The sequence below is a fragment of the Coenobita brevimanus genome, chromosome 92, assembly GCF_032717465.1.
Source record: "Coenobita brevimanus isolate Jiangsu-jjx chromosome 92, ASM3271746v2, whole genome shotgun sequence".
Lineage (NCBI taxonomy): Eukaryota > Metazoa > Arthropoda > Malacostraca > Decapoda > Coenobitidae > Coenobita > Coenobita brevimanus.
In genome coordinates this window covers 8,543,374-8,558,076 of record NC_137045.1, presented here as the reverse complement: position 1 = coordinate 8,558,076, position 14,703 = coordinate 8,543,374, and the positions used below count along the sequence as shown (strand labels likewise).

Below are 14,703 nucleotides of genomic sequence, written 5' to 3'. Positions count from 1 at the left end.
CTACAGTGGATGACAAGCCACATGCTTTCCTGTAGTCCAGAAAAGCATATACTTCGTTGGGTGGTAACCATATAATCAATGGACGCCTGGTGGTTAAGTGGGTAAATACCTTCCAACCAGATGGAATCCATTAGGTTTGCGTCTGAGAGGTAGCTGGGGTAAATTGTTCACATAATGCTAATATGGAGCCAGCGATGCGTTGCTGATTAGCCTAGCTCGGGGTTCCTCAGCTCAAGATGGGGCAAAAAGAATTAGACAGACAGTCAGACACACAGGTAGACAGACAGGCAGACAGACAGACAGACTGACTGACAGATGGACAGACAGATAGACACAGACAGACAGACATATACGCACACATAATATCACAACTTAAGGTAGAGATTAACCCTTTACGGAACTAGGGTTTCTTTTGGATAATAAAATCACCTGGCAATAACTGGAATGATATAACAAGTGGCCTTTCCTTAAAAAATAATAATAATAATAATAATGTTTTTCACAATGAGCCATCAGAAACCTATGAAAGGTGAGAGTGATGCTGTTGCTGTTATTGGTGTCGTCATAGGTTCATCTGGATGTGAACCTAGTGGACAGCAGACTGAAGTTCCTCGTCTCCTGCAGACCTCCATCCTCCTTGGGGATGGAGTGGGGGTAGGGGGTTGGAAGGGTGCTGAGGGAAGTACCGCCTAACTATACATCGGTGCCACCACGTGAAAGTGTCTCTCTCCAATTGATGTACTCCAGTGATCATTATTATTCTCCCTGTATTGCGTCAGAGTGGATTGTCCGTGACACTGGCCTTGTGCCCAAGCCAGGGACGTCAGAGAACTCGAGACACTGTTTGTGTGAGGCTGATTAATTCCTGGCGCTACTCTGTGTGTGTGTGTGTGTGTGTGTGTGTGTGTGTGTGTGTGTGTGTGTGTGTGTGTGTGTGTGTGTGTGTGTGTGTGTGTGTGTGTGTGTGTGTGTGTGTGTGACGTGGCGTGGTGGCTAACAGAGTCTAATATGACGTGCGGCAGTAGACACGAAGCACTTCTCATAATATGTTCTTACTCAAGGTAGTTAGGACAGGGAGGGTTAGAAGTTAGACTGATCTTGAGTGGAAAAATATGAATCGATCGTTACTTGACCTTCAGTTGGACTCCCCGCCGATGGAGGCATGTGCAAGGACACTGCTATAAAACACACACACACACACACACACACACACACACACACACACACACACACACACACACGAATACATAGCTTTCCTGGGCAAATAAAAATAGCAGGATCAAACTCGGGCCGAACTGAAACATCCTAAATATAAATACCATTTTCTGTTGGTTGGTATAATTTTTCCATCACGTTAATTTAGGTTAGGAGGATCTTTTTTTTTTTCTTTTTTTTCGGAAACCCCCTTCTCTCTTGCTCAATGGTCATAACAAAACGAAAAATATACCTCCCATTTTTTTTTTTTTTTCATTTTATATACAAACAAGTTTTCTGAGAAGGTCCTTGCATAATCGTAAAACTACTACTTTAATTTCTTTTAACACCTTTCCCTCTTATCCCAACACTGTGAGCGTAGGATATTTACCAAGTGAAATTCCACCCTTCTAAAATCATGAATATGCTCTTGCTAAGTGGTCACTTTATCCAGATCGTAAACCCCAGAAAACAATAAAGAAGTACATAAATAGATAAATAAGTAAATATATAATTAAATAAAGATTCCACGTTTCGAAATGGCAGCTATTTTTGTGATGGTACTCTTTCTTTTCTTTTATTTTATTTTATTTTCTTTTCCTTGTAGGTGTGTACTACTGCTGACATCAATACCGATCCATTTACTTGCGATATTTAACGAGACAGTGAACGATGACTTTCGAATCCCAGTACAACAATTCTAAGGGCCCATCAGACGTCTCAGAATTCTACGTAAGAGATTCCTTAATGTTCGACACACACACACACACACACACACACACACACACACACACACACACACACACACACACACACACACACACGCACGCACGCACACACACACACACACACACACACACACACACACACACACTTGGCAACTGTACAAGGGCTCGAGGTCACATAATAAACAAAGTGCATTCTCTCTAATTACAAGAATAATATTTGTCAATGCAAAAAATATTCTGGCGCTTTTTGTTATCTAGATGTAACAATAAATCCTACACTAAGTGATTACGTGTGTGTGTGTGTGTGTGTGTGTGTGTGTGTGTGTGTGTGTGTGTGTGTGTGTGTGTGTGTGTGTGTGTGTAAAACGCAAGTTGGAATCTGTACATTATCCAGCTATCTGATCAACCGGCGCCACTCCCTCTTTAACCTTTAAAACTTCCAAAACCAACTCCCTCTTCCTCTCCCTCTCTCTCTCTCTCTTCGTTAATCGTCATGAAAATTTGGACAGAAGTTATATTCAAGAAGAATTTTTTATGTCATTGCATCCAAGCTGTGTGGAGACCACCTTGTATTCCTCGGAGAATATTGGCAGTCTTTTATTTTAATCCTGTTTCTCTTGTCCTTCATCTTATCCTTACTTCCTCCTTAATCTCTCCTTCTCCATCTTTTCTCATTCCTGTTTCCTGATCCCAATTTCATTCCTCCCCATGCCCCTCTCATTCTTCTTCTCTACCCTCTCCATTTCTGTCTCTCCCTCCCATACCTTTCTCCAATTCCATCCCTCTCCACCTCTCCACAGTTCCAGCTCTGTGCATTTCCAACCCTTCTCACTCACTTCCTCGTCCCCTTCCTCCTTCCATATCCCTCGCTCGCCATACTTTAATTTCCTCCTTCCACTTGCTTTCTCTGATCCACTAATCCCACCTCCCTAAACCCTCACCTCTCTCTCTCATTCTTCCACCTTCTCCTTGTATCCCTCCTGTCCCTCAATCCCTCTCCAGTTCCGCCCCTCTCACTTAACTCTTTTCTGCCCCGTCCCTCCCTCATCAAACAACATACACCCTAATTACACCCCCCCTCTTGCACCACTCCACCCACCTCTCAGAATTCTAGCTTCATTCGGCTGTAATTATGCGGCCTTGATGGTGATCTTCTCTTTTATCTTCTCTTTCCCGTTCATGTCTTCATCTCCTTCTCTTATTTTCCCCTTGTTATTCTCCCCTTCTTATCCTCTCCTTGCTCCTCGCCTCTGCTCCTTACACCTCCCTCAACCTTGCCTTATTGAACTACACCCATTCCCCTCCCATAATTTTCGATCTATATTTTTTCTTTCGTTCTCCTATCTGCTCCCTTCTACTCCCTCTCTCTCTTCTCCACATCCTTTTTCTCATTCCTTAAACACTTCTGCCTCTCATACTCACCCCTAGCTTCTCCACTCGCCACTTCTGTTTCTCTCACTCACTTCTCCACTCGCCACTTCTGTTTCTCTCACTCATCCCTCACTCCTCCACTTCTACTTTTCTCACTCATCCCTCACCACTCCCCTTCTGCCCCTCTCACTCACCCCTCACCCCTTCATCCTGCTTATCTCACTCACTCCTCACCCATCCACTTCTGCTTCTCTCACGCTCACCTTACCTCCCCTTTCTGCCCCTCTCACTTGCCCCTCACCTCTCCACTTCTGCTTGTCTTGCTCATCCCTTACCCTTCCTTCCCCCAAGCAACATACATCCTATATATACACAGCCTCCTCCGCTACCCACCTCTCATGTGCTTGCTCTCCACCTTCAGTTACTATTATTTAACCTGTATTTGTGTGGGACGTTGCTAGGGGTTCTTCATCTTCTCTTTCCTTTCCATTTCTGCATAATTTTCTTTCTTAGCCTAGTTCCCGTCTCCCTATTTCCTTCTTCTCACCTCTCTATTTCTGTATCTCATCCTTTTTCTCTCATCCTAACTCCGTTCTCAATACTCTCTCACTCTCCGCTTCTCGATAATCCTCTTCCCCACCCCTCCTTTTCCACCCCTCTCCCTCTCAACCCCCCCGCCCCCCTCTCCGCCACCAAGCAACTGCGAGCCTATATATACATGGCCTCTCCGAAGTGGCATCTCTCAAATGCTCGCTTCCTCCTAAGTCAAGATCATTTTACCTTTATCTATATAGATTTGGCAAGGGTAGAACTGTTTACTTGCATTCACTTTACCCTGTCTTCCACATTTCTCATTCTTCCCCAACGACGAGTATTCTGCTTTAGCACACTGTATTACTGAGAAGTATTGCAATCGCAAAAAAAAAAAAAAAAAAAGTTCACGTGACGCCTTCCACAGCACAACTCAGGAAAGAAGTACCACCAAACTTTTGTTCATGGCTGAAATTCAACCCCTTCAGGACGATAACCTGTTCATCATTTTATTCTTCCTACCGTGAGGCGACGTTATTCCTGCCTAGAAACATTTATACGGTTTTTATTCCTGCCTAGCCTAAAATCAACTTCCCCCCCCATCTTGAATGCCGAGTTGCAACAATAGATTAACAATAAAATACTGTGTTTATCATGAAAAAGTGTTTCGGAATGGATGCAGAGCTATGGTTGTGCCGTATTGACACTACCCTACGTGAAATAAACTGCAAAAGAACAAAAATCTAGCTTTAGTTAACGTAAAAAGAGAACAGCGGTGAAAAATATTCGAAAGAGATTCATTTAACCTCTCCAGGGAAACGACGTCATTTTTATTTCATTCTTGTTTCAATCAGACAGTTTTGATCATCTTCGTAGACACCCTCTGTACTGAAAGTCAAATACAGAGAAGATTACTAAGATGCAACAACCAAGAGTAAGGTTAAATCAGGAAGAAACTGCAAGAGAACTAAGAAAGCTATGAGAAGAGGTAGGGGGACGGATATATACCTGAGGAGGATGCTGTGTACCTGGAGTTTTAGGATAAACAGAAATAATAAGTGGTTTATGAGATCATAGAAGAATATAATCAGAGTATGTGGCGGAAAAAAAATGAGAAACTTGAAGAAGATAACGATTAAAGTGAACATGCTTGGTGAACGGTATGGATGCCCAGATTCTGAGATATAAGGAAGTGTTTTATGAAAAAAAAAAAAAAAAAAAAAAAACTAATAATTATACCATGGAGGCTAAATGAACTATAAGGTAAAAGGAAGAAAAACATTATACTAGGGAACTTAAATGGAACTATACGACACAGAAAAAACTAATAATTATACAAAGGAAGCTAAATGAACTCTAGGATACTGAAAAAAAAATAATAATAACTGCTCCAAGGACGCTAAATGAACTATAAGACTAAAAGGCGAATAATTCTACCAATGAAGCTAAATCGACTGTACATGAACGCCCTATTTTTGAGTTATACGTAAATGCTGCACAGGACACCGCGCCCTGAGTTCAAAGACCTGGAGAAAGCACTACACTGGGAACGGGTGGCGACTGAAGAAGGTTCCTTAAAAATATTCAACATGACAACGGAGTATATATGGAATTCTTCCCCCCCCCTCTCTCTCTCTCTCTCTCTCTCTGAATCTATCTACCCATCTCTCATTAATTTAGTTTGCGATTAATTTTTGATCTAGAAGGGTCAAATATATGCCCGTATTTTCGTAGCGGGTAGGTAGCTCACAAACACCTCTTTATTGCTGATTTATTTTGCTTATTACACCTTCTCTCGTACGATTTTTTTGTCTTTACAATATCAACACATTTTGCACAGATAATATCCACGAGATTATTACAGCGCCATTTCCCGAAATAAACTAGCAAGGCAGAGGTGTCTGGGAACTTCCTTACTCGATAAGAATATTAATTTAAAAGCATTCAAAACAGCAAAGCGGCTGAGGTAGATAAGATCAAGCCTTCCACTGGTAATACTCCTATCATATAACAAAGGTAGCTGTACGACTGAGGACACTAATATCCCTCGGCTTCATTCCGATAAATAATGGGAGAGCGAACAATAACTTTTGAAGCCTTGTGAGGCTCTCTTCGGAACCCAGCAATTTTTTCAGGATAATCTGTAAGAGTTTCGAATTTGTTCGTCTCAACAGTGTAGTGATATTCCTGAACGCAATCGGACGTGAGGGGATTCATGGGGAAAAGGGGTAGAATGAGAAGATACGCAGTGGTGTAAGAGGAAAACTGTACGTGAAAAGAATATGAATTTTTTTTTTAAGGATATGGGAAATTCAGGATGGGGAACTGCGAACAGGTAAAATTTGTAGGTAAAATATTTTCAAGAAGTATTTATGGTGTTTACTAGGTTATTTATTATTTTTGTCGGAGATGTTGCCAGGAAAGAGGCGTTGGGTGCATACACGCGCTAGCACACACTCACACACACACACACACACACACACACACACACACACACAGACTACATACCATTTCCAATTACAACAATATAAAATACACTGAAAAATAACTTAAAAACTAATTAATACACAATACAAATGTATGGATGATAAATATACTACAACATTACACATTTTACTTACTGCTCACGTTATATAAATCCTCATACCGGTAGTCCATCTACGTTCGATGCTACAGTGAGATTTTCTGCAGCCTAAACCAAGTCACATGAAGCACAGAGAAGCGCTTTGTTCTGAGACAACTATGTGCTGTGAAACTCCAGCAAGCTGGCCATCTTTAATCGAGTCTGTGTTGTGTTGCTTGGGCGTACTGGCTCCACTCAAAAATGCCCCCCCCCCTCCCGCGCATGTACACACACACACACACACACACACACACACACACACACACACAAATCATCACAATTTGCCATCATTATAAACCTAATCTGTTCCTTATGGCATTATAAGTAAAGTGCGATAGGACCTATATAGAAACAGAACAAAATACGTGACCATGGCGGAAATGTTACGATTATAAAAGACTAGCACGGGTACCCGGCGTTGCCGGGCCAAAAAGGCGAACACTCTAATCCTATTTGTTGTAATTCAATCTTTCTTTCCAACCCAAAAAGACCATGTACCTGCTTTTGAAGAGGGATTATATGAGATCCAGGAATTTTCTATTTCAGCTTTCGCAGACTAACGCACAGTATTTGTGCACACTTGTTTACTATTACCGGTGACCTCAAAAGACCGACCGGTGACCTCAACTGACCTTGGAGGTCAACCTCACATAGCCTAGGCTATGTCCGAACTGGAGGTCATGCGAGTTTCCATGCCAAAAATTGGAATGCTGGGTCGTCATTCGAGCGTGTATTACCGGTGACCTCAAATGACCTCCGACCGGTGACCTCAAATGATCTCGGTCAACCTCACATAGCCTCTATCCGAACTGGAGGTCACGTGAGTCTCTATGCCAGAAATTGGGCTGCAAGGGTACCCGGCGTTGCCCACGCCAAAAAAGGCGAACGCTCTACCAGTGACCTCGAATGACCCAAGTCTGAATTCTGACCCCCTACAACCATCCTTGGGTCACCCTGATTCAGAATATATATGGGTATGGAAGTGACTGAAGGACAAACAAACAAACAAACGAGGCTCTTTTATATGTATAAATGAAAAATGGAAAACAAAGTACCATGGGAAAGGCAGGTTGGATCCTGGACCAGGAAAATGAATAACAAAGTAGGAAAGGTGGGAAGGACCCACAAACAAGAAGGGAAAACACAACGTATGAGGTAGGCAAGATCTACAAACAGGTAAATATGAAATAACGTAAGAAATGAGTTGGATTCTATCATAAGGAAAACCATAATTATGTAAAAAGGTGGGTACGATCTATAATCAGGAACTGAAGAAATGACGTGAGGAGATGGGCAGGATCTAAAACCAGGAAAAAGGCAAAATATAAAAAAGACAGAAGATGAACCCAGAATCAGAAAGGAGGATAAACACAAGAAAGGGGAATTATAATCAGAGTGTCCCCGGCTCCACTGATTCAACATTAAACACTTTATTACAATGAAGCCGAACTGCAGAATATGCAAATTAACTTCAAAACATTTGAATCAGTTTACTGGAGACCTCTTGAACTGAACAGCTGGGAAACATTTACCATTAACTCATTCATGGGGACATCGATTTTTCTGTTGCACACCTGATAAAGATACACAGCCCCTTTTCAAATTAGCTGATGACCAGGTGTAGTCAGATCGGGGGATAAGTTTGACTAGTAACCAAGGAGGCATTCTTACTTCATAATTAAGGGTCATCAAGTTTCACGTAACCACAACTTAGTACTCAAGTTGTGAGTGCGGTCAAGTTCCGTCAGATGAAAACAAACTGGCTACAAACCAGTTCAGTCAAGGTTTCTCAGACTAAAGGAGTTGATTACAGCCTTCAATAGTTCCCAGTCCCAAACAAGGCTCAGCTTATAATTACTGTACAGAGATGCCACTGATCTCATGATCTTATCCATACCCTTCACACATCACTAACAGACCATGGGCACGACGTGACGGGGTTAATAGAGAAGCACTGAAACCTAGCTGATGACGGAAAAAGGGATGGTAGAGGAGGAAGACGGATGGAGTGAAGCCGAGTTATAATATATATATATATATATATATATATATATATATATATATATATATATATATATATATACACACACACACACACACTGAACAGAGAGAGAGAGAGAGAGAGAGAGAGAGAGAGAGAGAGAGAGAGAGAGAATCATTTACAAGAAGGGGACTAGGAATCAGGATACAGTGTTCTAGGGAATAGGTTTGGGCAAGTATGGTGAGGGCGTTGTTGGTTAGCACACACACACACACACACACACACACACACACACACGAAGAAGCCATGATGCTGGCACAGGGATCCTATCAAGCCAAGGATGTAGCTCCAAATTTCCAGGATAAGTAAGACTTGAGAACATTTTTATGATTATCAGAAATCGTTTTGTGTTTCAGATTCTTTGATTTTAATAGACTCTAATCTAATAATTAGATTAGAGTCAGTATTAAAATCAAGCACTGAAGCCACTTTTGTTCACTGCTATATTCATTTATCGTGCATATACTACAATTATTGTAAAGTATCATTTACGTGCATATACTTTTCAATTATTGTAAAGTATATGCACGATAAATGAATAAAGTAATGAACAGGCATTCTTCAACACAATGTCAAGATGTTTTTGTTAATACGGTCGCTAGTTCAGACAACACTGTATCATAGTTGGACACCCCACGGCCCTGATAAGTACTGTATTTAATATTTTCCCCCACTAAAAATAAGCTGCTTCAAACATCGAATACTGGTTTCTCAAGTCTATAGCCAGCACACGGATGATGTGATATACCAGACATATGATTAACAACAGTTTGTGGTGGACAGAAACCTATCTGGGTTTCGTTGTGGTCGGAATTTCTTCTATATTCATTTTTATTTTTTGTCGTCCATATGCCTCTCTCACCTCTTGCTGTCACAAAGGATAGCCTATATATTAAATTATTATATACTGACAGATTAGTCCAAAAGATCACATACAAAATCATGAGTTTATGATACTCTTTTTCTCTCACTCTCACTCCCTTTTGAACATTCTGGCCAAAGAATGTGTACCAAACAAAAACACTTCCCTCTCGTCCTCTTTCTCTTTCTCATCCTGCACTCCTGGCTACACTCTGACCGGAAGGCGGTTTTCACTCACCAACAAATACGGAGTGAAGGAAGCTTGGTGTGGCTCCACAAGGCACTAGCAGAGGCGGTGTGGCGGGAACTGGATGAAGACGATGCAAGGTGGGAGCGGCGCTAGTTTGTTCACATCACTTTCTGCAAATAGTGAAAGCTTGAGATTAATGATACGTTCTTTAAATATTTTGCAACCATGGCTGTCTCCGAGGCGAATAGAATCATACGGCTCTAACCACTACCGCCATCATCCTGACCATTTCTTTCCCGCCTAAGGATGAGATGAGGCAGAATAAAAAGACAAGAGAGAGAGAGAGAGACTTGAACTGACTTGTTGTATAAATAGAGGATTGAGAGTCGTCTGACTCACACAGGTACGTCACATGGAGCAAATGGCAACTCATGTAAGTGCTGCCAACCGTCCGTATTGACACAAGGCAGACTACACCATTTAGCCCTCTGGTATATCTCTTCACCAAAGTTAAGAATACGACTTTATTCTTTCACTGCACACGTCCGCCTTAATGGAGAAGATATGTACACAGATAGTTCTGAAGAGATCATTGAAACAGATATTCAAGGGATAAATATGCAACACTGCAGCGAAGTGAGAAACGTTGAGTGGCGTTAGTAACATGGAGTTGATGAAACGAAGCCTTTGACTCCACCCTGTTTAGAAGAGCTGTATATGATGACCCCTCCACACATGGGTAAGACCCCTGTGCAAAGTCAATAGCTGTGCAGGGGTCTCCATCACATAGGCCAAACCATCTACACGTATTTCCAGAGTGTAAAATTCTTCCAATCCAGTTATCTTTTTCACCAATCGCTCTTCATCCATTCTCTCCATATGCCCAAACCATCGCAACACTCTGCTTAACTCGATCAGCCATCTTCCGCATAACTCCAGTACTCCTTCGCACTTCATCATTTCTCACTAGAGGTGTAAGGCTGAGTGGAAGACCACGAATAGGATGGACGGACAGTGTGAAGAGAGCGTTAGATGCGAGAGGTATCTGTTGAGCAAGGAAGAGCGGCTGCGCGTGACAGGAATGATTGGAGAGAAATTGTGAATGAATAATTGATGACTCGGCTCTGAGGGGATATTCTTCCCCATTAGGTCTGATCAGCTGATCATGTCAGGTGCGGGTAAGAGGATGGGTCCGTCATGATGTGGCAGGGGTAAATCAGCTCTGCTGTTGTCTTGCTGCGGATGTCGCTGATTGCACTGCGCAGTTGGCCCTCGTGCCAATAAATGCGAATAAATGTGTGTGTGTGGATGAGTAAATTGGGAGTGTGTCGTCCTGTCTGGGCTACCTCCCTTCCTTTGGGGGAAGCAGCCTAGGTAAATAGATATGGATAGTAAAATTCTTGTTTTTCGTCTCATTAACTCTCCTCCTCTTACTAGGTCCCTTCAACCTCTGTCTCTTCACCGCATTGTTCCATCTATATACCTTTACTATTGCTACTTCAATGGTCATTGCTCCTCTGAACTGCCTGCTTGCATCCCTCCACCACTACGGCAGGCGCGTAGCACCCGTCTAGCAACAAACTCATCCCTTCTCTGTCTTCTAATGCAAGAGTTAACCATTATTTCCAGTCCTTCATGTATGCAACCTGTCAAATCTGGAACTGTCCCCCTCCGTCTGTATTTCCTACTGTCTATGATCTCCAGTCTATCAAACGGAGTGTGTCCAGGCATCTCGAACGGGTCTTGAATTTGGATCTCTATTATTTTATTTTGTTTTTTCTTGGAGGGACTAATTTTGCAAGCGCCTGACTTTTGGTTCCTTCTTCCTTGCATTAAAAAAAATATGAAAAAGATACCAGATAGCAACGAAAAAAGAAAACGGTCAAAGAACATCAGCTGACTGGTGTATTGCATGAACTAGAGAAGGTTCTTAATCACCTTAACTAAACGACGTCTTTTCTATTGCATTAAAAAACCACCAACGACACACACACACACACACACACACACACACACACACACAAAGCACCACCACTAACGTCTTAACACCATTACCGTTAACCCATTACTATTAGTTCCCATCACCATTTAAACAATTCCTGCCACCATCATCACAACTCCATTACCAAGCTTCCCACCATCACTACCATTATTCCCATCACCATTACCAGCTTTCCCATCAACATCACCATTCCCATCATCATTACCACAGCTCCATCATTTCCACAACACCCCTCATCCTTACCACAATTCCTACTATCACTAGCACAATTCCCATCACCATTACCATAACTCCTACCATCACTACCATAGTTCCATTAACATAATCACTAAAACTAATGTCTCCCCACTCTCTGCTCCACACAACACAAATTCATGTATACCATGGCAAGAATCTCTCTCTCTCTCTATCTATCTATCCATCTATCTATATCAAACTATTTCGTACTTTATGGGTTTTTCTGATCTTCATCATTGGACACCTTCACATAGAGGCTGTTTGTCTGTCTGTCTACTTCTATCCACCAATCAGTCAACCTGACTACCTTGCGTCAACGAGAAAATACCTCATACATACATAAGACCACCAAGGAGTGAGTGCAGAATGATGTATGGTGTATGAGCTCAGGGCTGCTGTGTGGGCTGCTGCTGCTACACGTGTGACCTGTCGTTCATACCTAAATATAAGCGAACACTTGGCACTCGACTTACGTTACTCCCTCTCATCCCCCTTTTCTCATAACTTCAACATTCACACTTAACTAATGTTAAGAAAAAAAAAAAAATAGTAATTACATACACTTTTCCGTTTCATGTATCCCCCCCCCTACTGTTGCCATCCTAATTTTGGCACAAAACCTAAATTACTCCCCGTTCTCCCTCCCATTGCCCCCGTCGTAACTTCAATGGGTATACAGTATTTAACTGATGCACACAAAGAATGACAAGCTTCACCTTTCAGTACCGTGTCCTCTCTTTCCTGATGCCATTCCGATTATGGACGAACAGAATTTTAACAAACACGCAGATTTCAGCAGTGATGCTCGAGTTCACGTTAGGAGTACTAAGTGGCATTTACACTCGGGTACTTTAACAATCACTAAAATTACCTTTATTAATGCTGAAAACACTCTTGCGGAAGTCTGAATGTATGCAATGATCACAAAAATAATTAAATCATGTTGCTGAGCAAGAAGCGTAGCATCAGTGCTACAAGTTGTTTACTAAGAATGGCTACTTCATTTCATCTTAACAAAGAGCTACTGACTTTGTCTTGTCTACAGTATACAGTGCCGTGAAGTGTTCAGATGGAAGATTATACCCACATAATGACAGCATACAGACACTTCGCACATTGACACAGTATTGCATGCTACAAACAACGCCAGTACAGGCAGTGACAATTCCCTATTTCTCCACTGCTTCTGTTAAACGTTTAGGGCGTCCGTCACTTTCTCCTAACTCATGATACCGAATGATCTTTTGTTTCTCAATAGCAACCTTTTTTTTAAAGAATTCACTAGAGTTCAAAACCTCGAAATAACAAGATGATTAAAAAGAAGACGTGAGTTGTTACTTTAAATGAGTCAACGGAGGTTTTAGGCGAACTTCTGTCCTTAACTGCACGACTTGCGGCTGTGATGACTCAACATAACAGCAGCGCACATTGGAGTCAACGTGCCCAGATGAGTGTAATCCGTTGTTTGTTTATGTAAGGTAAGCTGTGTCCGCCAAGCCACGCCTTACCTCACACGGCGGCTTATGAGGCGGAAGTACAAAACACGCAAGGGTCCGTGACAGAAGCGTTCGTCTCTGACCTTATTGTCTGGCGCGCACAGCGGAGCCACTTACTCTGCATATCAGCGTCTTTAGAGTGATCTTGAACTCAGTGAGCAGAAAGACCCAGGGAGCTGGGTTGCTAGAATGACACACCCACGAATCCTTACCTCTAACTGGCTGACTGACACGCCCCCCAAACCCTGGCACCCCCATTGGCTGAGCGCACCGGGTATACACGCCCTTCGAGCAGCTATTGGCCTCCATGCTGATGACGTAAAAGCCTCTGATTGGTCAATGGAGTTATGCAAGTGTGGGTAGAGACTGAAGGGAAACAGGCATAAGCTTGAGGGGGAAAAAAAAAAAATGCAGTGTCGGGTTCTGTGCTGAATGGTAAATAAAGAATCTAAAAGTAAAATGCAATAACAAAATACAGAACTTACTCATTCCTGTCTTCCCTCCCAAGCATTTTTACTGATCATATTATTATCACACTATTATGCAAGCATCTCTTCATGTGATACTGTAAAATGGGTTTACTAATTTATGGCCACTCCAAGATGAGGTTGTGGTATGGGTTGACTAAGGCTGAGGATGGGGCATTTGTTTACACATGGAAATGAACTGCATACCAAACTTACAAGAGTTGTCAAATAAAAGATGAAGATGCAATTTGGATTGTTTTGTTGTATTCTTGTATTTCTCTGTCGCCACTTACACATACCCTACAAACAAACAACTTCGTTATGTTTAGGTTAGGTTGAAGAATTATGACGAGAAATTAACTGGATACCTACATGCGGTGGCTCAATTGGTAGAGAGGTGGCCTGCAGTCCTGACGGACCCAGGTTCGAATCCCGGCTGGGGCAGGGAACAGTTTAAGGATTTGAATTTCATTAAAATCAGGCTTTACTGATCTACCAGAAGACCCGCCGACATGTCGTAAAAATACCCCCGCTAATACCAATACACCAGTTCTGCATGAGACAGCCCTAGCATGTATTCAATATGGACGGTGGGTGTTAGTGCCGAAGTGGTGACATGTAGAGGTGTTATGGTATGTAGAAGGACTGTTGGGCCTTGATAGCAGGCTGTGAAGCCTATGCCCAGAGTCGGACACACACACACACACACACACAAAATGATTCGGGCAATTGACACTTCGTATTCTTTGCCAAACCCATGGCTAAGTAATCATAACGTTTAGCTGAATAATCATAGTATGGTGTCAACTACGATAATGAGTTGTCTCGACCACAAGAAGGTTAATGTTATCAGCACCCAGGCTTCTGTGACCCACATTCAACTCACTAAATCGTGTCACTGGAATAACATAACAGACAAGGCAAAAAAAGACCAAAAACTTTTTTTTTTTAATGCGAGGAAG

At 42.2% G+C, this 14,703-nt stretch overlaps 1 protein-coding gene across 5 annotated transcripts in view; it reads right to left on the bottom strand.

The window, feature by feature from the left end:
* Nucleotides 1-13,465, bottom strand: part of LOC145412252 (glutaminase liver isoform, mitochondrial-like) — a 59,649-nt gene extending 46,184 nt beyond the window's left edge. For 3 of the 5 annotated variants that reach the window (XM_080282197.1, XM_080282200.1, XM_080282201.1), the window contains exon 1: nucleotides 9,588-9,815. The gene's annotated coding sequence lies outside the window, so the exon portion shown is untranslated. Of the gene's footprint in view, nucleotides 1-9,587; nucleotides 9,816-13,286; nucleotides 13,329-13,391 lie in introns of those variants that run through there. The other 2 variants (XM_080282199.1, XM_080282198.1) reach the window with 2 other exon arrangements.
* Between the last annotated feature and the right edge of the window lie 1,238 nt (nucleotides 13,466-14,703).